The 27,377-nt window shown below is 42.9% G+C and overlaps 1 protein-coding gene across 3 annotated transcripts in view; it reads right to left on the reverse strand.

The window, feature by feature from the left end:
- The window catches only part of cbarpb (CACN subunit beta associated regulatory protein b), a 161,419-nt gene that overhangs the window by 132,541 nt on the left and 1,501 nt on the right, over positions 1–27,377 (reverse strand). Inside the window, exon 2 of one of the 3 annotated variants that reach the window (XM_055658880.1) lies at positions 768–849. The exons of 1 other annotated variant lie outside the window; for it this stretch is intronic. The gene's annotated coding sequence lies outside the window, so the exon portion shown is untranslated. Of the gene's footprint in view, positions 1–767; positions 882–27,377 lie in introns of those variants that run through there. One more of the 3 variants, XM_055658881.1, reaches the window with a different exon arrangement.

Raw genomic sequence — 27,377 nt, forward strand, 5'->3', positions numbered from 1 at the left:
TGTGAACGAGTGATCAATGGTTGGCGTGTACTCTGTGGGCTGAATGGCCAGTTTCCAAGTTATGTCTTTCACCCTATTAATTTCAATCAATTTATAAACCCACAGCTTGTACTTATCTTTGCAGATCCTTCCTGCTCACTCACACACTTTCTCCACACTCACAAATGCTACGTCTCAATAAAACCATCATCTTCATATTTTTTGGTTCCCATTCTCCAAGCATTTGGATAATCAACATTAATCTTCACACACATTGATCACTTATTGACCTCCACAAAATAGAATCTACCAACGTTTAGTTCTTCTGTTTTGTTTAACTGTACAAAACTAGTGGCTATCAATATTGCATACTTGACTACAATCTTTGTGTCTGTATGTTCATGTCTTAAACATCATTGCTCTCTGCAACTATTAATTTTAATGTATAAACATGCACCCTGTCTGCCTAAAGACAAAGACACAGAGTGCTAGAGTAGATGGGGAAGGGTGGGGAGGGGTGTTAGTGGGGGTTGGGTAGCTGGGGCAGGGCAAAGCCTGCAAGTAATAAGTTGATACAGGTGTGGGAGGGGTGTGATCGGCAAATGGTTGGACAAAGGCCAGAAATAAAAAGATAAGGTGCAACACAAAAGGTTGGAAGAGTTGTGAACAGTGAAGCTAGAGGAATTAATGTGGGTGCAAGGGAAGGGGGAGGGAGGAAGGAAATAGGTGCAGGTCCAAGTGGGGGACTGGGGAAGGGGAGAGGGAAGACGTGGGGGGATTGTACTTACCTAAAATCGGAGAATTCAAAGTTCATACTCTTGGGCTGTAAGCTACCCTGTCTGTCTGTTGGGTTGAGAGATGGTCATGCTTCTGAATGGAAAGTTAAACAAATGTTGTCAAACTGGCTCAAAGTTTCTGGCTGTGGTTCAAATCTGATGTCATTTGGCAAATTAATTTTTACAAAATAAGTAACACACTTGACTTTGAGTCGGAGGATGTGGGTTTGAGTCCCATTTAGCAGGGGTGTACTGCCTCAGTGAAGTCTAGCATTCTTCACACTGCAATTGTTGTACTTTTGTACTTATTTATTATTGAGCTTGTGCATAGTATGATTTTTACTGAATTGTAAGCAGAATAGCAAACGTCACTGTAGGTGCATGTGAATGATCGGCTGTGTAGTCTGACTGTGGCCATTTGACAGCATCACCAGGCCAGGTCAACCCCTGCAACACCGACCCATAAAGTACCATTGAACCATTTTGTTGTAGACTCTCGTGCTGTAGACTTAGAGTCATAGAATGATACAGGGTGGAGACAGGCCCTTCGGCCCAAGTTGCCCACGTCCCAGCTACACTAGTCCCTCCTGCCTGCGTTTGGTAAATATCCCTTCAAACCTGTCCTATCCATGTTATCCATCTAACTGTTTCTTAAATGTTGGGATAGTCCCTGCCTCAACTACCTTCTCTGGCAGCTTGTTCCTTACATCCACCACCTTTTGTGTGAAAAAGTTACCCCTCAGATTCCTATTAAATCTTTTCCCTTTCACCTTGAACTCATGTCCTCTGGTCCTTAAATGTCCTCGATTCATCTACTCTGGGTAAGAATTGGTCATCTAAACCAGCTATGAAATAAGCAGAGCAGAATAGCCCGGGTTCAATCTTCTTCTTTCCACCATGATATATCTCACTTTTTTAAAAATTAAATCAGAGAATCAGTGAAATTCCTCCCAATGTCCATCTCAATGCCTTCTTTAAACCCGGAACTACCGCTCATCAAGCAAGTTAATTCAATCAAACACAGTAAGCAACAAACCAAAGATTACACATTTCCTACATTCAGCATTGAACACTTTGTGTTATGTTTAAATCAATTTGTTTAATCTCAATAGAAAAACAAGAAGCATTTATGTTATGATCGAGTCTCTTCCTTGCCTGATCACAATGCTTTCCTTCTCATGCATCCATAATACTTGCTCCAACTGGGCTTATTCACCCCAAAAAAACACACATGGACTGCAAAGAAGCTGTGGTTCAAATTTGAGATATTTGAGAATTTGAAATTTGCAGCACATGTTCGGGCCCTATGGCCCACAATGTCCATACAGATCAAGATGCCAAGACAATAACTTATCTATCCTGCCATGCCCTGCCTATCCAAAAGTCTTTTAAATACCAACAAGGTATCTATTCCGATAGAGATTTACGGCATGATGTCAAAAATCGCCTCATCTGAAAATTTGATGCATTATTTCCCGAGTTATTTATTAAAATTGTTCACAAACCTGAAATCTTTTTTAAAGTTAACGAGCTGATGACGTCACAATGGCTCTGATCCTTGCGGCCCGCTGGGCACTGTTTTCCACTCGCTGCGATTTACGTCACCCCCAGCCCCCCCCCCCCCGCCGACCACGGCCAACCACACTCGGCTGTACGCCCCGACTCACCCGCAGCCCAGCCAACACACACCCCCCCCCCATCAAAAAGTAAGGCATATTGACTTTTTTTATCTTTTTCATTTGTTATATGAAAAGTTTTAAAAGTGAAAAATCCGTCAGTAAAATTGCAAAATCGCCCATGGTTCTCAGGTGGGTTTTAACATGCAAAATGAAAACGCTTCTGAAGCTACATTTACCATTTAAATAATCGTAAACTATCAATGCGTTTTGAAATAAATTCATGTCATTTTCATATAACAAATGAATAAAGATAAAAAAGTCAATAATGCCTTACTTTTGATGAAATGCAGCGAGCAAACGCGATAATTCCCGATATTTTGGATCTTTAAATCTCCACGGCAAATGTCCGCTGGTCACTTCCGCTGGATTTGCACCTTCAGCTCCCTCTTGAATTTACCTTAGTTTCTATCTTTTTTTTGGACTGTAAATTTAGGTAGCTGTGCCTCACGGTCACCCCGACTGGCACAGTAAATTGCAGCTCAAAAACTGGCCGTTTTCGATGTTTTTAACGGGTGTGAAAGTGCCTGTTTTCCCATTCACTAACATGTACCGGATGTATAGCATGTACTCCACTTCAAATTTTCGGTCACGTGGGTGCGGATCTACGCTCCAGTGACCTTTCGTGAAATCACCCTATACGCTCTATTATTTATCTGATTTGCCCCTCCTGGAAAAAAGATTCTGACAATATGCAGAGAGAAAAGTTTTACATTAAGATAGAACCTTTCCCATCTCCTCGGGAGGCAGAGGTCTTTCTGGCCACTGTTGTGCCTTCAAACATGTAAATCATGTTTCCTTCATAATCTGTCTGAACCAGTGTGAAGAAGAGCCCCCATCCTTTATCTCTAGAGATGCTGCTTGACTGTTATAGACTTTAGAGGTACAGTGCGGAAACAGGCCCTTTGGCCCACTGACACCATACTGCACACTAGGGACAATTTACAATTTTACTGAAGCCAGTAAACATACAAACCCGTGCGTCTTTGGAATATGAGAGGAAACCGGAGCATCAGGCGAAAACCCACACTGTCACAGGGAGAACGTACAAACTCCATACAGACAGCTTCTGCAGTCATAATCAAACCCAGGTCTCTGGCGCAGTAAGGCAGCAACTCTACTGTTGTACCACTGAGTTACTCCGGCACATTGTTTCTATCTTTGGTATAAACCAGCATCTGCAGTTCCTTGTTTCTAAATTCTCCTTCATCATCAATCCAGTTTATTAACATATTTCATCAAAATGTAATCCATTGTGATAAACAGGAATGCAACATTGAAGGGTAATACAACTAGACAACATGGGTAGACTGTAACATTTTCAATGCTGTACATGAGTGAGCTGAGACATAACATATGGTGATTTCACTATGCTTGAGAGGGAAAAGGTGACTTGGGACTTATGATTCCCAATGCTCTTAATTATAATAGTTTGCTTTGTGTCATTTATGGGTCTGATGTAAATTAGCTGACAGTGATTCGTGCTCACGATTAGTCAATAACACGATCACGTGATTTTTTTTTGGAACTCAAAGGTGGAATAGGTGAACTGGGACGTGTGTTTTTGACGAGCATGTCTTGGGACCCTGTATGATATTCTTGAGCATAAAGCTTTCAACAATACAGTCTTCGCAGTGAATTCTCTGTTGCTTTTACAGATATCTATCTCTGTATGAATACTGATTTCTCTAACTTCAAGTAAACCGTCCATTCCCCTCTCTCTCCATCCCTCCCCCACCCTAGTTGTGGCAATAGTTTCACGGTCCCTCTGCTGAGTTTCACTGTTTGTCTCATTTGTTATCACCTTCCCCCAAGGCCAACAATGGACCATTGTGGGCTCCACCTTTCCTTGATTATTGTTGCTGCCTTTAATTTGTCCTTTTGCATATCCTTCATTCATTTGTTCTATGTACTTTTTTCATATCTCTTGTTTCCCCCTCCCCTGACTCAGTCTGAAGAAGGGTCTCGAACCAAAACGTCGCCTACCTTTTCTCCAGAGATGCTGCCTAACCCGCTGATTTATTCCATCTTTTTGTGTCTACCTTCAGATATGATAGCATTGGGTTAAAATAAAGCCAGTTTCAAATAAGTTCCAGTGATTGCACAGTAAATTGGTTTTAATATCTACTGGGTTTTTTTTGGCAAGGCAATATACGGGCATATTGGCTGTGAAAAATGTTCTTTCAAAACAGGTCAAGTGGTGCTGCCCTTTGACAAAAGATTGCCTGAAGGATGAATCATTATTTATCTTGTACAGACCTTTAAACGCCATTTCATCATATTTTTTTTGTAATGCCATGGAGAACCTTTTAATTTAACAACGCTAGAGTCTATCCACAGACCAGTTGTTCAGCTGAGTTTCAGCGGATCTGAGAAAGAATAAAAGCTCTTTGAAAGATGACACATCTGTGCTGCTGAGGAAAAGGGGATACATTAAATCTGGAAAGGCCACTGGTGTGATAACATCCTGTGAACTTTGTGAGGCTGATAAACTTCAAGAGATTGAATGTGTTGTAAATTTGGTAGCAGGCAAACTTTACATGGTCAGAAAGGGAAGCAATTCTCATTCATGGTTTCCTCATATTTCTAGCTTTGTGTATGTTTCTGTGCCTTCAATTCAGGATGTTTTGATTTATTTTTCTAATAAAATTTGGGTGGCACAGTGGCATTAACGGTAGAGTTGCTGCCTTACAGTGCCAGAGATCTGGGATCGATCCTGACTACGATTGATGTCTGTAACGAGTTTGCACGTTCTCCCTGTAACCCTGTGGGTTTTGTCCGGGTGCTCTGGTTTGCTCACACATTCCAAAAATGTGCACGTTTGTAGGTTAATTGGCTTCTGGAAACTGTTCCTAGTGTGTAGGACAGAATTGTGGTGATTGCTGGTCTGCGCGGACTCGGTGGGCCGAAGGGCCTGTTTCCACTCTGTATCTCCAAACTAAAACGAATCTCAATATCATTTAACAATTACAAGTCAACTACATTTGTGGGTTTGGAAACAAATTTGCTCAGAGCAGTTAAGGATGGCAGATTTCCTTCTGAGAAGGGCATTAGTGGAGACACAAGAAACTGCAGATGCTGGAATCTTGTGCAAAACACAAATTGCTGGAGGAACTCACTGTGTTCCTGCTTTGCTATTAGTGAAGTTTAGTTTCGTTTAGAGATGCAGCGCGGAAACAGTGCGGAAACACGCTTTCCGGCCCTATGAGTCCGCCACGACCAGCGATCCTCGCACACTAACTCTATCTGACTCGTACTAGGGACAATTTAGATTTATACCAAGCCAATTACCCTACGAACCTGCACGTCTTTGGAGTGTAGGAGGAAACTGAAATCCTCGGAGAAAACCGAAAGGTTGAAGCGTGGAACATGTTGGTTTAAGTTGCAGAGCAGTTGGAGAAAACCTTTCGGTTTTCTCCAACTGCTCTGCAACTTAACCCAACACGTTCCACGCTCATCCCCAGTTCTAAAGAAAAACCTTGAACTTGAATTCTGTTTCTGTACAGTGGTGTTTGTGCAGTCTTTGCACACTCCCCCCGTGGATGTGTGGGTTTCCTCTGGGTGCTCCGGTTTCCCCCCACATCCCAAGGAGGTGCCAGTTTGCAGGTTAATTAGCTGTGGTAAATTGCAGCTAATGTTTAAGGAATGTTCACAACTGTGGGATAATAGAACTAGTGTGAATGGGTGATCGATGGTTAGCATGGACTTGGGCTGAAGGGTCTGTTTCCATGCTGCATCTTTCAATTTCTGTTTGTGTCTCAACATAACCTCTTTGTGTTTGCGTTCTGTGTATCCTTATGAAACTCCACATGCCTCCACATTTTCATTTTTTCACCCATTGGTTCAGCCTGGGAATATTTTATCTCAAGTTGAAATGTTGTTTAGCTGAAACATGAACTCTGCTCCTCACTCTGAGACCTTGTCTGACCTCTTGAGAACTTCCAGCGTTTCTGTTTCTATTTCCAGCAATTGTAATCTATTTTTTGTTTTGCTCAATTGTTATCTTTGGCAAAACTCAGACAATTTCAGTTGTGGAAAAAAAAACTTTGGACAAGCTTTTGATTTCTGTCAACTGTTGTCCAAGACCCTTCATCACAGACCCCAAAAGGTAACTCTGTTTCTCTTCCCGCAGATGCTGCCTGACCTTATTGAGTTTTTCCAGTATTTTCTGTTTTGATGATAATAAGAAATATCCAGTCTGAAGAAGGGTCTCAGCACGAAACGCCACTCATTTCATCCATCCATAGATGCTGCCTATCCCGCTGATTTACTCCAGCAACCTTGGTGTAAACCAGCATAACAGTTCCTTCCTACACATTAGAAATATTCATGTATTCAAAGTCAGCTTTTGGCTCCTTATTTTTATCATTCCAGATTCCAGCTCCCCCTCCTCACCCCTAGTCGCATCTGTCCACAAACAAATGTGATTTGCACCAGTAATTTAGTGTAATAAAGCTATCAGTGCAACGTGGAACTCCATTCCAAGTACTTCCTTTTGATGTTACGAATCAAACTTGACAGCATTATCTTCATAGTATGCTTCATGCATTATATTCACAGCCTAAAAGCCTCATTCCTAAAGGTACGATTTTCGAGGATGTTGCCAGGACTTGAGGGCCTGAGCAACAGAGCGAGGTTGGGCAGGCTACGACTTCATTCCTTGGAGCGCAAGAGAAAGAGGGATGATCTTATAGAGGTGTATGAGCAAGAGGGGAATAGATGGGATGAACAGAGCTGCCAAGTAATACGAATATTCCGTATTTTGTACGGAAATGTGATAAGAATACGGATGTACGATTTTGTGTTGTTAAATACGGATTTTACGGTACATACCACTCGCAAATGGAAAAGTAATAAGCTGGTGAAATTGACTTAAGAATTTGCTGCTTAAAAAATGCCAGGATATAAAAAGTCATACTGTACCTCTAAAAATTATAGCAGATTACATCTATTAGCATTTTAAATTTCAAGATCTGGATGATTATTTATGTAAGCTTTGATCTGTTCAAAAACCGCTCCAGGTTTAAACAGAGCACTGTCAGTTCAACGCATGGGAATTTAAACGAAGAGCTGTCGGCTACAGTGCTACGGGTTCTAAATATAGCTCTACCGGCTGGAGCGCCATGGCCACAGCGCTATGGGTCACAGACTGTTTGGGAAAATTCTCGTATAACAATGAGTCTTTGGAATTCTCTTTCTCAGTGGAAGTTGAGCCTTTGCTTATTTTTCAGGCAGTGGTAGAATTCTGGATAAGCCTGGTGGTGAAAGGTTACCAGTGGGATTGCAGTTACATTGAGATTAGCCTTGATTTTACAGAACACTGTGTGGGCTCAAGTGGAAGAGAGGGAGAGGTGGAGAGGATGGAGAGGGGAGAAGGAGGGAGGGAGAGAGGGAGAGGGAGAGGGATGGAGAGGGAGGGAGGGAATACGAGAGGGAGGGAGAAAAAAAGGAAGGAAGAGAGAGGAAGGGTGGGAGGGAAAGGGAGAGGGAGGGAGAGAGGGAGGGAGAAAGAGGAAGGAGGGAGAGGGGGGCAAGGGAGGGAGAGGGGGGGCTTCCAAAATAGCTTCTACATCATCATCGTGTGCTAAAAGCAGGAAGCAGCCATTCAAACAGCAGTATACAAAGAGATGGCAATGAATGCATAACTTAGAAGAAGACGTCAATTGATAGCAAAGTTATGCATTCTTGTACTCTTACATGGGTATGACTGAACATTAACAAAAATAAAATTCCAGCATAATAGCACCGCGTAAAAATACTGATTTCCTCAGCAAAATACTGATTTTCTGTTACTAGAATACTCTGAAATGCTCTGACAAAAATAGGCAGCTCTGGGTGAAGGTAGTCTTTTATACTTGGTCAGGGGAATCAAGAACCAGTGGACATGGGTTTAAGGTGAGAGGGGAAATATTTAGTAGGAGCCCAAGGGTAAACCTTTTCACCCAGACGGTGGTGGTATATGGAATGTGCTGCCAGAGGAGGTAACCGAGGGAGGTATTATAACAACATTTGGAAGATATTTGGACACGTACATGACAGGAAAGGTTTAGGAGGGATATGGGCCAAATGCTACAGGTGGGACTAGTGTAGATGGGGCATCTTGGTTGGCACGTGCAAGTTGGGTAGAAGAGCCTGTTTCCGTTCTCTGTGAAAGTACATGCTTGCCGTTATAAGGCTGTAATTTTAAAGAGAGCTTTGGATGGCTGCGTTTATTCTGACTGGAAGATTAGAGGCTGAGGGGGGTGATCTTATAGGAACTTTTCAAATCTGACATAGACGGTATAACCAGGGTCTTCCCTCGGGGACGACGAGTCTAGAACTAGAGATTCTAGTCGGGTTCAGTCGGGTAAGAGAGGAGAAATTTAAGGAGATGCGAGGGGCACGTTTTTCCACAAAGGGTGGATATCTAGAATGAGCTGGAGCAAAGTGCGAGAGGAGGTGCCTTGGGCAGATACAGTTGCAACATTTTAAGTGGCATTTACAGGTACCTGGACAGGGAAGGCGTAGAATGAAACTGACTAATGCAAGCAAATGGGATTAGTGTAGATCGACATCAGGGTTGAGGTGGGTCGAGGAGGCATGTTTCCGCACTGTATTGTTCAATGATAAAACACTTAATCAATGTCCAAAAAGAAACATGTGGGTGGTGGAAGTGAATTTTCAGTTATTATTGGTAAGCATCACAATTCAAGCCTCACTGGCCGTTCTTTCAACATGCCCTTTATCTCTCTGCGTTTTGTGCACCAATGTCCTGATACAGTGGCCTTTGGTCTACATTGTCTCTTGGTTCTTCTACCAAAAGGCAGCCCTGTGAGCTCCTCAAGTATCAGCAAAGTTTCAGTGAACTGCGCTGATCATGTTTTCGTCAGATGTGTTACAAAATAAATCGTTTTGGTAATTCAAAACCTCCAGCGAGTTTCTGCTCAAGCGTATTGCCTTGTAAACCTCGTCTCGTCATAAATAAGGGAATGAGCAAAATGATTTGTACCAGTAATTCAGTGCTATAAAGCTGTCAATGGAAATCGGAACTCCGCTGGTTGTCGTTGTACATTTTGACGTCCTTAATCCAGATTGACAGCGTTATTGTAGCATTGCACTTAATGTTCTCCCCACTCTGAAAAATACCTGAAATGTCCTCTGATGGCATGAAAGATGCCAGCAAGATTGGCAGTTTAAATTGTTGCAGCACTTGTTTTTACTACACAAGTTGTTGGCACTATTTATAATACGCGGCCTTCTTAGTGGGTAAATAATTGCCTAAGTATTATGACTCACAAAAGTCCTGGCTGTTTTTGAAAATTGTTGCTCTGACTTGTGTGATCAAATTCGTAAAGGCGGCACATGGAATTTAGTGAATGGCGTAACATCGAATTGTATTCATCAGATCACCTAATGACAATGTTAGGAGGCTGTAGAATGGCTTTGAGTCCTGTCAGCGGCTGTCCAATTCATTGGGCGGCACGGTGGCGCAGCAGTGGAGTTGCTGCTTTACGACACCAGAGACCCTGGTTCAACCCTGACCAAGGGTGTTGTCTGTATGGAGTTTGTATGTTCTCCCTGTGACTATACCCTCACATTGTAAAGATGTGCAGGTTTGTAGGTTAATTGGGTTCTGTTCAATCGCCCCTAGCATGCAAGATAGAACTTGTGTATGAGTAATCGTGGTCAGTGCGGACTTGGTGGGCCGAAGGGCTTGTTTCCATGCTGTATCTCTAAAACAAAACTAAAACTGAACTTCAACAAAGTTCCGGATGTTGGAATTGGAAACAAAAATCAGCGATGCTAGAGAAACTCAGCAAGTCGAGCAGCATCTGTTAAGGGGAAGTTGAGTTAATGGATCAGGTCAGGATTCCTTCACTGGACTTGGACCTGGTTCCTTCTTGGTGGGAGTCAGGCACACATTTTTGCTTTGCTGTAATGTTATGGAGGTGGGTTTCCATCAATGTTAATTATAGTGAGGTCAATTTGGACACTTGAGTGACCGACAGGCAACCGAGAGGTGGACACAAAGTGCTGGAGTAACTCAGTGGGTAAGGCAGCATTTCTGGAGAACATGGATAGGCGACATTTCAGATCGGGAACTATATTCAGACTGGAAAGGGGGCTCGACCAAAAACGTTACCTACCCATATTCTCCAGATACTGCCTGACCGGCTGAGTTACTCCAGCGTTTTGTGTTTGTCACAACGTATAAACCAGCTTCTGCAGTTCCTTTTTATTACATTTTATAACAAAGAGGTGGACAAGATTCTAAGGGTCTGACTGAAGTTTCACAGGACAGTTTGGGATGTCAAATGAATGCCCGCATGCAACTCAGCTTCGGGGTTCTGACTGGCTGTGATGCATGCGAGAGCTCTTGGGTAGGGTCTTACTATTTTAAGATGAAATAATGTTGAATCGGCAGTGGCTGCAGTATTTATGAGTGGCCAGGAAGAACACACCTACCCCCACATCTGAAATTGATCTCATTCACCAATTGATGGTTGGTCCCTACATATACAGTGCACCATGCCAATCACTCAAAATCTCATCCTAGCAAATTGTGTCCTGGCCATGCCATTAAAAATGCATGCTGCACGGGGGAACGACTGTTTCAGACGGTGCCACAGCTACAGACTGTTTTTGTTTCAAACTCTGCTGAACTAGGGAGAGTACACCTTCTACAGGAAGAAAGATACAAAATGCTGGAGTAACTCAGCGGGCCAGGGAGCATCTCTGGAGAAAATGCCTGGCACATGCAGAAGGTGTAGACAGGAACTGTAGATGCTGGTTTAAGCCAAAGATAGACACCAAAAGCTGGAGTAACTCAATGGGCCAGGCAGCATCTCTGGAGAAAAGGAATAGGTGATGGTTTGGGTCGAGACCCTTCTTCAGACTCACTTCAGACTCAGAAGGTCTGAAAAAGGGTCTCAAACCAAAATGTCACGTATTTCTTTTCTCCAGAGATGTAGTCTGACCCGCTGAGCTTTTTGTGTCTATCTTTCATGTAGAAGGCATACTGTTCTGATCATTATGAGCAATGGGACATAAATGCCGTTAACTGCGTTCTTGGGCTATTCATTCCAAAACCTGCCCCTTGTTACTTTTTGGGAACCATGAATGTCATCAATGTTGATCACTACCCCTGTTGTTCTGCATTTAGCTTTCTGCTTTTCACAAATCGAATTCCATTTGGCTGAAGTCTTATATATCTTAGATGGAATATTTTCCTCGCCTGTAATTCCAGATGCATTGCATTTTCATCAAGGAATTGGAGAGAAATATTTGGCCTTGAATTTGTTTGCCCACAGCTATCCAAGAGGAATACACAAAGGTTGTCTTTGCAATGAATGAACCATCCAACATAAGAAGAAAGAATGGACCAGTTAGAAATCTTACTTGATTTTTTTTAAAACATCTTGAAGTGCACATATATAATAGAAGATTCACTGAATCTAAATACTGGAAATTCCTACCTAATACCTAGGCCATCTTGGTCAGCATGGACGAGTTGGGCCGAAGGGCCTGTTTCATGGTGTTTGAGTCTTGAGCATCTGTTGTTACATTACTTCCCTAATATATTTAGATATACAAGGTATACCAAGTTACTTGAACAGGAGTCAGTCCTCAATATCTGAATTATTTGACGGCAGACTCCCATCATTTCGTCCTTTCAGTGTGTGGGCTGTAGTCAGAATGCATTTACACCCCAGTTTCAGACTGCACATGTCATACAGGTGCTGAAACATTTGATGATAATGCTTCCGACAACTGAGATGAGGAAAATCCGTGTTTATTTATGAATATTAGAACATAAAAAAGCACAGTACGGAACAGGCCATTTGGCCCACAATGCTTGTGCTGAATGGGATGCCAAGTTAAACTAATCTCGTCTGCCTACACATGATCCATGTCCCTACCTCCTTGCATATCGATGTGCCTATATAAAAGCCTCTTAAATGCCACTATCGTATCTGCCTCCACCAGCATCCCTGGAAGTGTGTTTCACCCACGCACCACCCTTTGTATATAAAAAAAAAAAAGCTTGCCTCGCTCATCTCCTTTAAACTTTGCCCCTCTCACCTTAAACCTTAAATTCTTTGACATTTCTACCTTGGGAAACAGATTCCTATGTGTGCCTCTCATAATTTGATAGACTTCTCTCAGGTCTCCCCTCAACCTCTGGTGAACCAGAGAAAACAATCTGTTTGTCCAAGCTCTCCTTCCCACTAATATCCCTTAATCCAGGTGGTATTTTGGTAAATTGACATCCAATATAATTAGTTCCAGAAAAGCAAAATGATGTTGACATTTGCACAGCCATTCTGATGGCTTAACCTGAATATCAACCCCTCACTTTCAGACGAATGTTCCATTTACTGCAAAAGCTTCACATGGAACAGCAGAGCACAGGAACGAACCCTTTGGCACACAATGTTTGTGCAAACCATGATGTCAAATTAAATTAATCCTATCTACTTACATACAGTCTATATCCCTGTGTCCCCAATATGTGTTATGTGTCTGTCTGAATGTCACTTAAACATCGCTATCATATCGGTTCCACCAATTCCCCGGGCAACTCATTACAGACACCCACCACCCTCTGTGTAAAAAAAAATCTATGTAAATCACCTTTAAAACGTTCCTCCTCTCACCTTAAACCTATGCCCTCTAGTGTTTGACATCTTCTTCCTGGGGTGAAGGATTCTGACTATCTACCTTCTTTATGCCTCTGATAATTTTATATAAACTGCCAGGTCACCCCTAAGCCCCAATGTTCCAGAGAAGACAATTTGTCCAATTCTCCTTGTAGCTAAGATTCACTAATCTAGGCAACATTTTGCAGTAGTAGCAGCAGCACAAAGTTAGTGCTTGCAAATGTGGAGTTTGAGCAAAAATCCCAAAGTTTCGGTGAGTAATTCAAGCCTCTTTCTCCGGCTCCACTTGCTGCAGCTTTTGCGAACAGTCTCATTTAGTTTAGTTTAGAGATACAGCGCGGAAACAGGCCCTTCAGCCCACCGAGTCCGTGCTGGCCAGCGACCCCCCATATAATAACACTATCTTCCATACACTAGGGCAATTTATACAAAGCCAATCAACCTAAAAACCTGTACGTTTTTGTGGAGTGTGGGAGGAAACCAAAGAACCTCGGAGAAAACCTACGCGGTCACGGGGAGAACGTACAAACTCCGTACAGACAGCACACGTAGTCCGGATCGAAACCGTGTCTCGTGCATTGAAAGTGCTGCAAGGCAGGAACTCTACTGCTGCCCCACGGGACATGTTGAATTGACTTAAGCTCAATACATAATGCACCTGCTCTATCTATTCCAATTAATTCAGGTTATTTATTGCCCGATGTAAATTGAGCTGCAGGTTGTTAGAAGCAACTAGTATCTTCCCAATCTCAGCCTGACCCGCTGAGTTACTCCAGCACTTTGTGTCTGTCTTCCATATGTTACAGCACTAATTACAGACCTCCAGTCCGGAAAACATTCCACCACCACAACCCTTTGCCTCCCATCACCAGGCCAATTTTGGATCCAGTTTCCCCACTGCAGATTTTTAAAACTAAATTAACTAAAAGTGTGATTTGTGACTGAACGCAAGCGTTTAACCCCGATCCATACTTGGAGGTCACAACAGCTTTTAAATTAAAAGGCGCAATAAAAAAGGCATGAGAGACTGTTAATTCCACTTCATTAAGCACGGTAGGCCTGCAGCGACATTGTAGTTTACCATAAGCTGCAGACACGTGGTCTGTCCTATCCCTCACTCAATCATGAACATCAAGCCAAGGCTTCAACTCTTTTCCCTTGAAGAATGTAGAACAGAGTGTCAGGCACAGTGCCGGAGAATCTCAAAGTCGGGGTTTGCAACTGGTGAAACTATTTTATCAACTTCTTCCATGTTAGACAACCAAAGCAGCATTTCACTAACAAAAGCCAAGAAACCAACTGATCAGAAGGGATGTTTAAGAAAGAACTGCAGATGCTGGAAAATCGAAGGTAGAAAAAAGTGCTGGAGAAACTCTGCGGGTGAGGCAGCATCTATGGAACGAAGGAAATAGGCAACGTTTCGGGCCGAAACCCTTATCAGGATGTGTAAGAAGGAACTGCAGATGTTGGTTTACACTGAAGATAGCCACTAAATGATGGATTGACTCTGGTGATGTTCCGGGTCAAGACCCTTCTTCAGACTGAGTGTCAGGGTAGAGGGAAACTGGAGGTATGGATGGGTACAAAGAGAATGCAAGGTGTGCAAACGACAGATGATGATCAAAGAAATGTAAAATGGTTCATTGTTGGCTGAGGGGAAGGTGACAACGAGGCATACAAACAATAAAATTAATCAGGAGGACAGTGAAACTAGTCAGAGGATTAAACTGTATTCAATGATTGGCAACGATGGAATGAGTAAACCGCTGACGACAAGACAGGTCCATCACCCACAAAAGAAGTTTGTTGTCGTTGAAGGCCAACTCTCCCAAACTGAGAATGTTTGCCGTTCATTGACGGTGTTTGGTTCCATACGAAAGTCCCCAAATGTTGTGTGAGCCAGAGAGCAGTCAAGCTAGGGTGATAATTGGCAAGTAACGTTCATGGTAAACGTGCCAGGAAATGACTATTGCAAAAAAGAGGATAACCGCCAACAACTAGCCAAGAGATGGCAAATAGCAAAGCGATTGTCAAATCCCATTGACAATGCATTGATATTTAGAGGCCTGCATTGGAAAAATGGGCAGACACATGAAAACTGTCACTGCAACAGCAAATCAGATAAAGGTAGCCTTTGCAAATTGATATTGGGATATTATTGCCACATATACAGAAATACAGTGATATAGTCATGGAGCTGTACAACACAAAAACTGGTCCTGTGGCCCACTATGCCTGTGCCAACCAAGTTGGCAATATTGGGCTAGTCCCCTTTGCCTGCATTTGGCCCAAAGCCCTCTAAACCCTTCCTATCCATATAACTGTCAAAAAGTCAGTTAAAAGTCATAATTGCATCCACTTCTCTAGTTTCCTGTGGCATTTCATTCCAGATATTGGCTACACCCCCTCCCCACCATCCCCCAGTGAAAAAAAGTTGCCCAGAGGTCCATCTTAAATCTATCCCCTCTCACCTTAAAGCCTATGCCTTCCTCTAGCCCATCATGATCTTGAACACCTTAATGGGTCATCCCTTTCTATGCTACAAAGGAAAATGTCCTAGCCTATCCAATCTCCCTATAAGATCCTGGTTTATAACTTCTGCACCTTTTCCAACGTAACAACATCCTTCCTGTAGCTGAACTAGCTGATGATATCCTTCCTATAACTCTGTTTTGATTACTATCTAGGAGATCAAACCATGCAAGGTTAACCCGCCTAGTGGCAGTGAATCGCTATGTGGTGTGTTGGGAAAGCACAAAGGTATCATCTTTAGTTTAGATTAGTTTAGAGATACAACGCGGAAACAGGCCCTTCGGCCCACCGAGACCGCACTGACAAGCGACCCCTGCACATTAACACTACCTTTCACACACTCTGGACCATTTTACATTGATACAAAGCCAATTAACCTACGAACCTGTGCGTTTTTGGAGTGTGGGAGGGAACCGAAGATCTCAGACAAAACCCATACAGGTCACGGGAAGAATGTACAAATTCCGTACAGACAAGCATCCGTAGTCAGGATCGAACCCGGTCCTCTGGCGCTGTAAGGCAGTAGCTCTACCACTACACCACCGTACCGCCATCTGCCTTCATTTTAGAGGATATTTATTTCCTTGGAATCTGTCTTAACGTTTACTTTCCCGGGTATAAAAATAATGTTAAAGCAGGCAGCTGTAAAATAAAGGCTTCATGTCAGCCTTCCTGAAATGAGAAATTCAGTTGTGCAATGCTCTGTTGCTTACCGCAAATGAGCTGAGCATTGAAAGGTGGAATTCTTTTCTGATGTGAGGGATGACATTGATCAAGGGAATACATATGGCATTGTGAGTGAGAGGAATGATTTCTTGCTCCTTGGAGGATCCTGTCACTCTATAAAACCGAACGCCTTGTCATCCTGCTGCCAGCTGTGTATCTCATGCGATAAGCGCATCTGCAACTTCCTTTAAGTAAGAAACAGAAAAAGACTTGTCTTCTTAACACTCCTTCCATGACCTTGGGATAAGCTAAAGTACTTTACAACCAAACTAGTACTTCTGAAGATAGACACAAAAAGCTGGAGTAACTGAAGAGAAGGAATCTCTCAGCATCTCTGGAGAGAAGGAATGGGTGACGTTTCAGGTCGAGACCCTTCTTCAGACTTCCGAAGTGTCGCTGCCATTGTAAAAATGTTTGCTGCAGAGCCATGGAGGATGGAAACAGGACCGACTTGCCTGTGCTGACAAAGATGTCCCATGCTAGTCCCATTTGCTTGCATTTGGCCGATAACCCACCAAATCTTTCCTAGCCATGTACCTGTCCAAATGTTTTTTTAAATGCGGTTATAATACCTGGCTCAACTACCTCCTCTGGCAGCTGGTTCCAAATATCCACCAGTCTGTGTACAAAATGTTGCCCCTTAGGTGCCTAATGGTTTCCTAACAGGTCCTTGCTGTAAGGACTTAAGCAATTTCCCCCCAATAGCTCTTTTCTCTTCATTAAATATTTTATGTCCATCCATTGGTTACTGGAAAATGCAATAACAGTATTAAAACTAAGGAAAAGACATAAAGAAAAGGCAGTAAGCTGGAGGCTTGGGGGTGTTTTAGAATTCATCAAGGTATAACCAAAAAGTGATAAAAGGAAATTGAGTAATAGAGTGAACTAGGAAGAATCATAAAAATTTAGAACAATCCACAGTGTCTGTGCCGAAAATGATGCCAAGATAAACTAACAAGTGGTGGCGCAGTGGTAGAGTTGCTGCCTTTACAGCGCTTTCAGCGCCGGAGACCCGGGTTCGATCTCGACTATGGGGGTTGCCTTGTACGTTCTCCCCATGACCATGTGGGTTTTTTCCGACATCTTAGTTTTCCTCCCACACTCCAAAGACGTACATGTTTGTAGGATAATCGGCTTTGTATAAATGTAAATTGTCCCTAGTGTGTGTAGGATAGTGTTAGTATGCAAGGATCGCTGGTTGGCGCAGACGTGGTGGGCCGAAGGGCCTGTTTCCGCACTACATCTCCAAACTAAACCAAAGTTCATCTGCCTGCCCGTGATCCTTAACCCTCCATTCCTTGGATTGGAGAATATATATTGTGAAACATGGAAAAACTCAGGAATTAAATCATTCATGTCTGTCTCCAAGGAAAAAAGTCTCTAAAATCTCCCAGACGTACTGGACCCCGGAGAAGAGGAGGTAAAACAAGTTCTGAAAGCGACGTTAATGAGCCTGAAAACTAGTAAATAATATAATAGAGCTGAGTCGTCATTATTTTATTTGTGAGAAATTACGCTTAATTAATCTATTGGAACTCTTTGACGAGGAAGTTTCAAAATAAAGAGCAGACATGACATGACTATACATGACAAGAGAAATGTCTTCACTTAAAAGAACCATGAGAACCATTATCGCAGTCGCTGCCTCAAAAAGGCTGGCAGTATCATCAAAGACCCACACCGTCCTGGCCACACACTCATCTCCCTGCTACCTTCAGGTAGAAGGTACAGGAGCCTGAAGACTGCAACAACCAGGTTCAGGAATAACTACTTCCCCACAGCCATCAGGCTATTAAACCTGGCTTGGACAAAACTCTGATTATTAATAACCCATTATCTGTTATTTGCACTTTATCAGTTTATTTATTCATGTTTGTATATATTTATATTATGGTATATGGACACACTGTTCTGTTTTGTAGTAAATGCCTACTATGTTCTGTGTGCTGAAGCAAAGCAAGAATTGCATTGTCCTATCAGGGACACATGACAATAAACTCACTTGAACTTGAATCTTTGGAATTACGTCAGATGCCTTTAGAAGCCACATTGTTGACTGCATTCAAAACTGAGGCTGAGATATTTTAGATATTAGAGGAATCAAGATGATGTTGAATGCTGGTGCAGATCGAAGAATCAAGTGGCCTCATTCTGCCGCTTTTTTCTTATTTCTCATGAGAAGGTTCTCGGTACTTTAACGTAAAATGTTTACAAACGTGAACAAAACATCTCCAACAAAGCAGCACTCCCTCTGTGGTAAGGTGTGAAATCAGTCTGGATATTTGTGCTCTGCTCTAGGTTGAGATTTTAACCCACATCTGCAGCACAGAGCCCATGTCCTCAGCTGCAGCGGGATCGTGATCAAAGAGCGACTGCGAGTTCATTAAATCATGTGATCAAACCATCGCTGATGGCTTCCTCCTGCAGTAGCATATCAACAAGGATAAGGGACCCCCATTCGGTACACTTTGCAATGTACGCAACCCATGAGTTGCAGGTAGCTGTCTGCACTGAAACGCCTCCCATTTTACACCAGGTGAGAAATCCATTTACCATGAAGAAGATCATGGAAGCTAGAGCATTTGTCAGAGCCCTATATATGGCCACGCTTTGCATACATTGTCTATGGTAGGCAAAATAAAGAATTTCTCACATTTCTACAGGAGATCAAGGGTGTTAATTTGTCATGTGCTCCGGATATAAACAGGAACAGCTAAATTCTTATTTGCTTCAATCAGTAAACTCATGGATCATATGTTCCTGTTGTTATTTAGATATACCTCCCCTTTAACACAGTGGGATAAACCAAACAGTGTGCAAATATGTAAAATATCTTGAGAAATATATCTGTTTTTACATCTACATGACAACATTCATTTTTCTATCCTGTTGTACAGTTAAAAATATTCCTCCCCAGACATCGGGTGACTAAATAAATGGGTTAATGGTACAGAGGATAAGGCGGGCATAAAAGATGAATTAAATGCAGGATAGAGGAGTAATTTGCCATTAAATGGAAATCACACAACTAATACTTGATTGACAATAATTTCTGTTACATGGCACGTGCTTTAAGAAATCTAATTATTAACTGGGTTGTAACAATCACTGCATTGTATACTGGTACACAGCTGGATCTTTCCCTTTGGGATCTGACAATTTTAGATGGTTTAATTCCTCTATTTTTTTGTAAAACTTCCTCCAGTTTTGTAAATAACTGTTTAGAATCTTTAATCTAATAAGTCGTAGAGCACCAAATGAATCTACAGTCTGGATGGCATCAAAAGGCTATCGACCAGCGCAGGACTATCTGACCTCAATTCCATCAACACAGGGCTGTTTCACTCTGAGGAATTTAAATTGTACATCGGTTGCCTTAAGCAATGCTCCCAATCTTTCCAAATTTCCTAAGTATGCAGACTCATAACTTGATTAATTATTACCAGGCCAGATGGCTCCACATTCACTGCTGGCTCCGCCGAGGCAATTCCCTGCCGTCCAAAGCTAATTCCACAAATAATGAGACCAATTCTCCCAAATAACATTTCCAGGCGTGGGTCTATTCTTACCTACAGTTTACAGAAGTGATAGCGAAGAAGATGATGATTTTTGCACCCATCAATAAAACCCAATGTGCCAGGGTCTATCTAGATCAATATTAACTCCTGAGTTTGCTTACTTTGTCTCGATAGTTTGTATCTCATGCTTGTCCAAGAGCGTAATGCTTACAACCCAGTGGTATGAACATTGATAGACACAAAATGCTGGAGTAACTCAGTGGGTCAGGCAGCATCTGATATTTTTGAGCTGCTGCCTGAACTGCTGAGTTACTCCAGCATTTTTTATCTATCTTCGGTATAAACCTACATCTCCAGTTCTCAGATTTACAATACATGTGTATTCAAAATGTCTGCACCCCAACCTCACATGCATCAGTGCTTTCATGTACCCTTTTGTGATCTAATGAGGCACAGAGCACAAAACGTCCTGAGCTTGGCTATTACATCCGTGGTAATGTTCTCTGGTGCCAATTTCGGTGAAAGATGGTCATCTAGAAAGATGAATTCTGCTTCTCTCCCCATTGATGCAGCACGGCCTGGTGTGTATTTCAAGCATCTGCAGTTTTAAATTTCCAAAATTGGTGCACTTTGAACCAAAATTATCTTCTATGTTTGAAGCCCATTGTGGCACACAATTTCATTATTCACATTTACACAATTCTGTGATTTTGTATGAATATGCAGTTGCTACCTTTTGCAATTGTAAAATTGTTTTTTCCCCCTCATAGATTCACAAACAACTCTCCATAAGTGTGAGCTCCATCCCTATGGATTAATAATATTCCTTTCCTTTCCCAATATCTTTGGTGAAATCAGCCCCTGTTTCTATATTTCGACTTCCTGCACACATAATGTCACCAAGTGACCAACCCATCTTTTAAAAGTAAGGGAGTGAAAACAAAATCAGGCAAAGGATGTAGAGGAAGTGCTTAGAGAGCCACAGACCAATTGCAAACAAATTGAGCATGTTTAAAATGGAAGGGAGAGAAAGCAAAAACGGGTGAAGAATAGATAGGAAGGGATTAGAGAGCCACGGGCCAATTACAGACAAACTGCCAATCACCCCCCCCCCCCCCCCCGGACACTTATTATTTATTTTTTTATTCAAATCGTTTGCTATGTCGCTCTTCAAGGGAGATGCTAAATGCATTTCGTTGTCTCTGTACTGTACACTGACAATGACAATTAAAATTGAATCTGAATCTGAATCTGAATCTGAAACGGAATGTGCCCAGTGTGCCCACTTGCTCAGGTCGGAAAGGTGGGTTAAAGGGCCTGTTTCTAGGATGTACATATTTATGACTGTGTCTGGCTTTATGGAAGTCTAGGAAAAATCTAAACTAATTTATTGAAGAGTTGACTGCCAACAGGAACAAATAACACAAATAGTAACAAGGGCATGTATACCCTTTTTGATTATAGAAAATAACTTTTTTTTCTGGGCACTGTGTAAAAAGTCTTTAAATAATAATATTACAGTCCACTGCTGACATTCAGCTGAGCCTCTGTTCTTTTCCCATTCATAATGTCTCTAAGTGGACTTCCGCTTTGACAAAAAACAGCTACAAATAATCTTGAAAAAATACTGAACATTTTGCTGGCATCAAACATGTCTAGTTAAATGATGATTGCACTTGAGTAGATTATCTAAACCCAACACACAATCAGAAAATTAATCTGTCCATAATATAAAACAGAAAATGCTGGAAACTCACAGAATGTTAGGCAGCATCTGCGGAAAGAGAAACAGAGTGAATGTTTCAAATTAGAAACCTTATGCCAGGAATAAAGTCTTCAACCCAATATGTTAGCTCTGCTTCTCTTTCCATAGATGCGGTGTGGCCTGATGAGAGTTTCCAGCATTTTCAGATTTTATTTCAGATTTCAAACATCTGCAGATGCTGTTTGAATTTCAGTTAACTTGTCCTGATGGCGACATTATCCACCAACCACTGGGAAATAAAGAAAAACATCACGAACAAGCAGATTGCTTGCCGATGCAGCATTTATTGGTCATGGGGTGCCTGCCATGTGTCAAATATCTACTGTAATCATCAAAATACCAACAGTGACTGCACTTTCTAAAGTAACGACAAATTAATAAAGAAAGTTTGAGGGACTTGTATTGCAAATTGTTCCTTTCTAAGATAGCAAACGAAAAAGAAATATGCATCCGTTTGTTTGCAGTGCTGGCCTAATTTAAAAGTCTGCTGACACTTGCAGCCTAGGTTCATAGATAAAGACTGACCATGTGTGAGGATTGTTGACAGCTCGGGGACCATACCCACCCCCCCGCATGAGTCAATATCAAAAGAGGATTTTTTTTTTTAACCACTACGGAAGCCGAAATTAAACAATATTAATTATATACCTTATTCCATGTTAAAGTTATTTTATTGCTCATATCAAAATAACATTTTGAATTAAACAATGGTCTGCAACTTTAGGAGTATATTTAGTCCACAAGTTTTATAATTTTGCTTTGTTTTGCATCGCATTCTTTAAGAACCAGGCATCATTTCCTCTCCCGGTAGCTCAGCACTTCAACTCCCCCTCCCATTCCCAATCCGACCTCTCTGTCCTGGGTCTCCTCCATTGCTAGAGTGAGCAACACCGGAAATTGGAGGAACAGCACCTCATATTTCGCTTGGGGAGTCTGCATCCTGCGGGCATGAACATCGAATTCTCCCAATTTTGTTAGCCCTTGCTGTCTCCTCCCCTTCCTCAGCCCTCGGGCTGTCTCCTCCCATCTCCCAGCCCTCGGGCTCCTCCCCCTCCTTTTTCCTTTCTTCTCCCCGCCACCCCCTATCACTCTGAAGAAGGGTTTCGGACCGAAATGCTACCTATTTCCTTTGCTCCATAGATGCTGCTGCACCCCCTGAGTTTCTCCAGCATTTTTGTGTACCTATCATTTCCACCCTATTGCTTTGTTTTTCTACTGTGACTCAAAATATTTCTTTGCATTCATTCACTATATCTCATGATAGGCCAAACGGCCTAATTCTGCTCCTATGTCTTATATTTTGTTATATTGTCGTGTATTCCTGGCATGTGGACAATGCTGGCACTCATTATCCTTAATTTCCCTTGAAACGGGAGGTAACTAGGTGTGAACCATAATGATATAATATGTAATCTGGAACCTATAAGAAGTTGATCTCCTTTTAGTTTAGAGATACAGCGTAGAAACAGGCCCTTCAGCCCACCGAGTCCCCGCCAACCAACGAGCACAGTCTAACACCCCAGGGACAATTTACAATTACAATTTACAATTATACCAAAGCCAATTAGCCTACAAACCTGTACAACTTTGTAGCGTGGGAGGAAACCGGAGAAAATCCATATAGGTCACAGGGAGAACCTACAAATTCCATACAGGTAGTACCGCTTAGTCAAGACCGAACCCGGGCCTATGGCGCTGTAAGGCAGCAACTCTACTGCTGCGCTGCTGTTCTTTCTCTTAATGGACAAGATATTTTGTTCAAGAGAACCAGATACTGTGGCACATAAGCCAAAATTTGGTGAAAGAGGTAAACTTCAAAGGTGGAGAGACATATGGAGGCAGAGGGTTAGGGGAGCAATTTGGCAATAAGGTCAAAACATCTGAAAGCACAATTGCATGTGCTGGGGGTGATAGGATTTGAGCAGCTTGGGTCATGAGATCACAATTAGAGACACCTTAAACTTGTTGAAGGAAATTCCAGAGTGGGGATGTGCAAAGTGATGGAAGTCCCCGAGTAAACAAAGATGTAAGATGCTGACTGACCAGAAGCCAAAGCAACCATTGCCTTTCCGAACCTCTATTCACTAGCACACCATGTTAAAAACAATCTAAATCTAATTTACATGTAGAATTTTAAGCTGTTTCATGAAATAATTTTGGTAAATAACCTTGCAGAGTCGACATAAAGGATCGGCAGGTGCTGGAACCTTGAGAAAAATACAAAGTGCTGGAGTAATTCAGCAGGTCAAGCAGTATCTATAGAGAGTGTAGGTGATTGATAAAATTCATCGCTTGGTGCTCCTGAACGCATCATCAGTGATGTATCCTGGGGTCATTGGGTGTTTCGGGTCTTCCAACATTAGACACCCTCACCCAGGGGACCCAGCCGTGGTTGATCAAACCATGACCAGGTGGCATTCGCTGCTCCCTATGGACCTCCTCTCCTGATCCAGAGCCATCTCGAGGCTTTCTCTGCTGCCTCTGTGGTGTTCTTGATGGCTCTTCTCCTCTCCATTCCGTTGATGCCCAATGCACTCAAGGCTTTGTAGAGCGATTGCCCTGCAAAACCTCTGCAACCAACCTCGATGGGCATACACCTTGCCTTCCAGCCCTGCTTTCGGCAGTCTATGCCTGCTCATCATACTTGGTCATCTTCCTCTCGTGGGCCTCCTCCAGACGGTCCTCCCACGACACTGTCAGTTCCAACATGACAATGTTTGTGGTCGCCTCTGAGACCAGGAGGATGTCTGGTCTCAGGGTGGTCGTGGCAATGTGCCGTGGAAACTTCAGCTGTTTCACCAGGTCTACAGAAAGCTGCCCGTCCTGCGCAGTCGCCAGGATTCCTGACTGATTCCTGGTTGCTGTGGTTCTTGGCAGCTGCACTATGGGCCTTCACGAAGGTGATCATCTGGGTGGTGGGGCGTGCTGATGGCTTCTGCAATGGGTTTAAGAACCTGGTCATGATGCCAGGTGTACCGGCCCTGCTCAAGAGCCTTTGGGCAACAGCTCAGGATGTGTTCCAACGTCCCCTTGCCTGAACATTGAGGGCAATCTGGAGATTCCGCTTTGCCCCAGATGAAGAGGTTCGATGGGCTGGTCAGGACATCATACACTGCCTGGACCAGGAACTTGATGCGCTGTGGTCAGCTTGCCAGAGCTCAGTCCATGTAACTTTTCGGTCCATGGCCTGCTCCCACCTTATCTAGGCCTCAACTTTTTTCACACAGAGAGTGGTGAATCTCTGGAACCCTCTGCCACAGAGGGTAGTCAAGGCCAGTTCTTGGCTATATTTAAGAGGGAGTTAGATGTGGCCCTTGTGGCTAAGGGGATCAGAGGGTATGGAGAGAAGGCAGGTACGGGATACTGAGTTGGATGATCAGCCATGATCATATTGAATGGCGGTGCAGGCTCGAAGGGCCGAATGGCCTACTCCTTCACCTAATTTCTATGTTTCTATGTTTCAATCCAACCGCTCTGGTAGACCTCTCCTCCTCCACCACTGCCCTCACTTCCTCCTGGACCAGCCTGCGCCTCTCCTTCCCCTTGGCCTTGTCAAACTGGGGAGTAGGGAAGATTCCCAGGCCAGCTCTTCCCCGAATCACTGCTCCCACCAGGACTCTGTGGCATATCCGAGACTCCGCTTGCAGCATGGCTTTGCCAGCTCTCCACTTCCTCCCAGTTTTCACCTCCACCCCTGCCTGAGCCACCTTGGGGTCGCTGGAGTCCCTGTACAGCATCACCTCTCTGGCCCGAGTCACCTTAAACTCCTCCTCCAGGGACTTCAGGGGCAGCTGGAGCTTGATGTTATTTCTGTAAAGGGCGATGCTGCTAAGGCTCCTGGGCAGTCCCAGCCACCTCCTGAGGAAGCTGCTGACTTTCCTCTCCAATCTCGCTATCGATGGAGATTGGGGCTTCGTAGACAAGCCACACAGGCACAGGAAGGAACTGGAGATGCTGATTTAAACCGAAGATAGACACAAAATGCTGGAGTGATTCTGTGGATCAGGCAGCATCTCTGGAGAGAAGGAATGGGTGACGTTTCGGGTCGAGACCCTTCTTCAGACTGGAGAAGCATCTCGACCCGAAACGCCACCCATTCCTTCTCTTGGGAGATGCTGCACGTCCCGTTAAGTTACTCCAGCATTTTGTGTCTATCTTCAGTTTCTATGGAGAGAATTGACAGACCACGTTTCGGGTCAGTCTGAAGAAGAGTCCCGACCAAAACGTCGCCTATCCATTTCCCTCTACAGATGCTGCCTGACCCGCTGAGTACCACCAGCACTTGGCGTTTCGCTTGATAGTCGACTGGGAGAAATTTGAGCAACGTAGCGGAGTGACTAACACCTTTATAATCTGGAAAATGAAACCCAATGCATTGACTAAAAATGACATAATCCGAATTCTTTCACAGTGCAAGAGTTCTGGTGAAAAAATGTCATCCAAATTTCGAGAGCCTTAAGATTTCGTAAAAACAGTGATGGCTTTAGAAGGGCTTGAACGACAATTCAGCCGATCTATTAAGTCGCATTTCCATTCTTAATTCCAATGTTACAAGTCTCAATTTACAGAGAGAGAGAGAGAGAGAGAGAAATTAGTACAACAGCGTGACAGTGGAAATCAAAGCTCCTCTAGGATCTTTGGTGGAAATATTCAGGGAACAAATTTTGTGCCGTCGCCAAGCGGTCAGAACGCGCAATTACATCGTGGAGATTGTTGCAATTCAGTAGTTAAGAGTTTGTAACGGAAATAGAAACACGAGAAACTACAGGTGCTGGAATCTTGAGCAAAACGCAAAGTGCTGGAGTAACTCAGCGGGTCAGGCAGCATCCGTGGTAGGAATGGACAGGCGACCCTCAGATTTCTTCAGACTGAGTTCCCCCAGCACTTTTTTTTTGAGAGCAATGGAATAGTTGGCTGATGGGGAAATGAGACAAATTAGTCCAATGTGGGATTTTTAAGTAAGATACAGAAACACAGTCTTCGTTTTAAAATACAATGATGTTACCGAGCACATCATCTATTTTTCATCGCGTTAAGGGAATGGATCCTCATTTCCAGCGACAATCCATTTGTGTGGTGAAATGTAAATCGTGTTTGTGTGGACTTACAAGTTCTTTAAAAAATGCTCTTACCATTCAGAACTGAAAGTGTACAAACCCATAGATTTGAACTCAGCTGGCTATATGTATAGTTTACGGAAATTATTGGATCCATGTTGAGAATAATGTTTGATTTGTTCTTCTGAAAATTAGACAAGAAAATTAGACACACAAACAACAGCAGATGCTGGAATCTTGAGCAAAACACAAAGTGCCAGAAGAACTCAGTGGGCCGGGCAGTATCCGTGGAGGGAATGATCAGGCGGCGTTTCGTGCCGGGGTCTTCAGAAAATTAGGATGAAAAACCGTGCTGCAGATTTAAATTATTGCTGAGACTGGAAACAGATGGCATTTCACAATATGAAATACCGCAAAATGGAGATACATTAGAATTGGCTATTTTCCTAATGAAAGTACCAATGGACAAACCTTCTAAATAACATTGTATCAATATTCTGTATTGAGCCACTGTGCCACCTTCCAGATATTTTGAACAGCCAACTCATTCTTTTAAACTTTTTTGATTGCAGTAATATCAATTCTGCATCTGAACGTGCCACGTGTCAATTTTATTGATTCGTTTATTTCAGGGTTGATGGAAATTGTTCTGGAATGACGAACTAAATGTTGCATCTCGACCATAATAAGTAGGTAGAAAATGAAGAA

This window comes from Leucoraja erinacea, chromosome 29 (genome assembly GCF_028641065.1).
Source record: "Leucoraja erinacea ecotype New England chromosome 29, Leri_hhj_1, whole genome shotgun sequence".
In the NCBI taxonomy this organism is placed as follows: Eukaryota; Metazoa; Chordata; class Chondrichthyes; order Rajiformes; family Rajidae; genus Leucoraja; species Leucoraja erinaceus.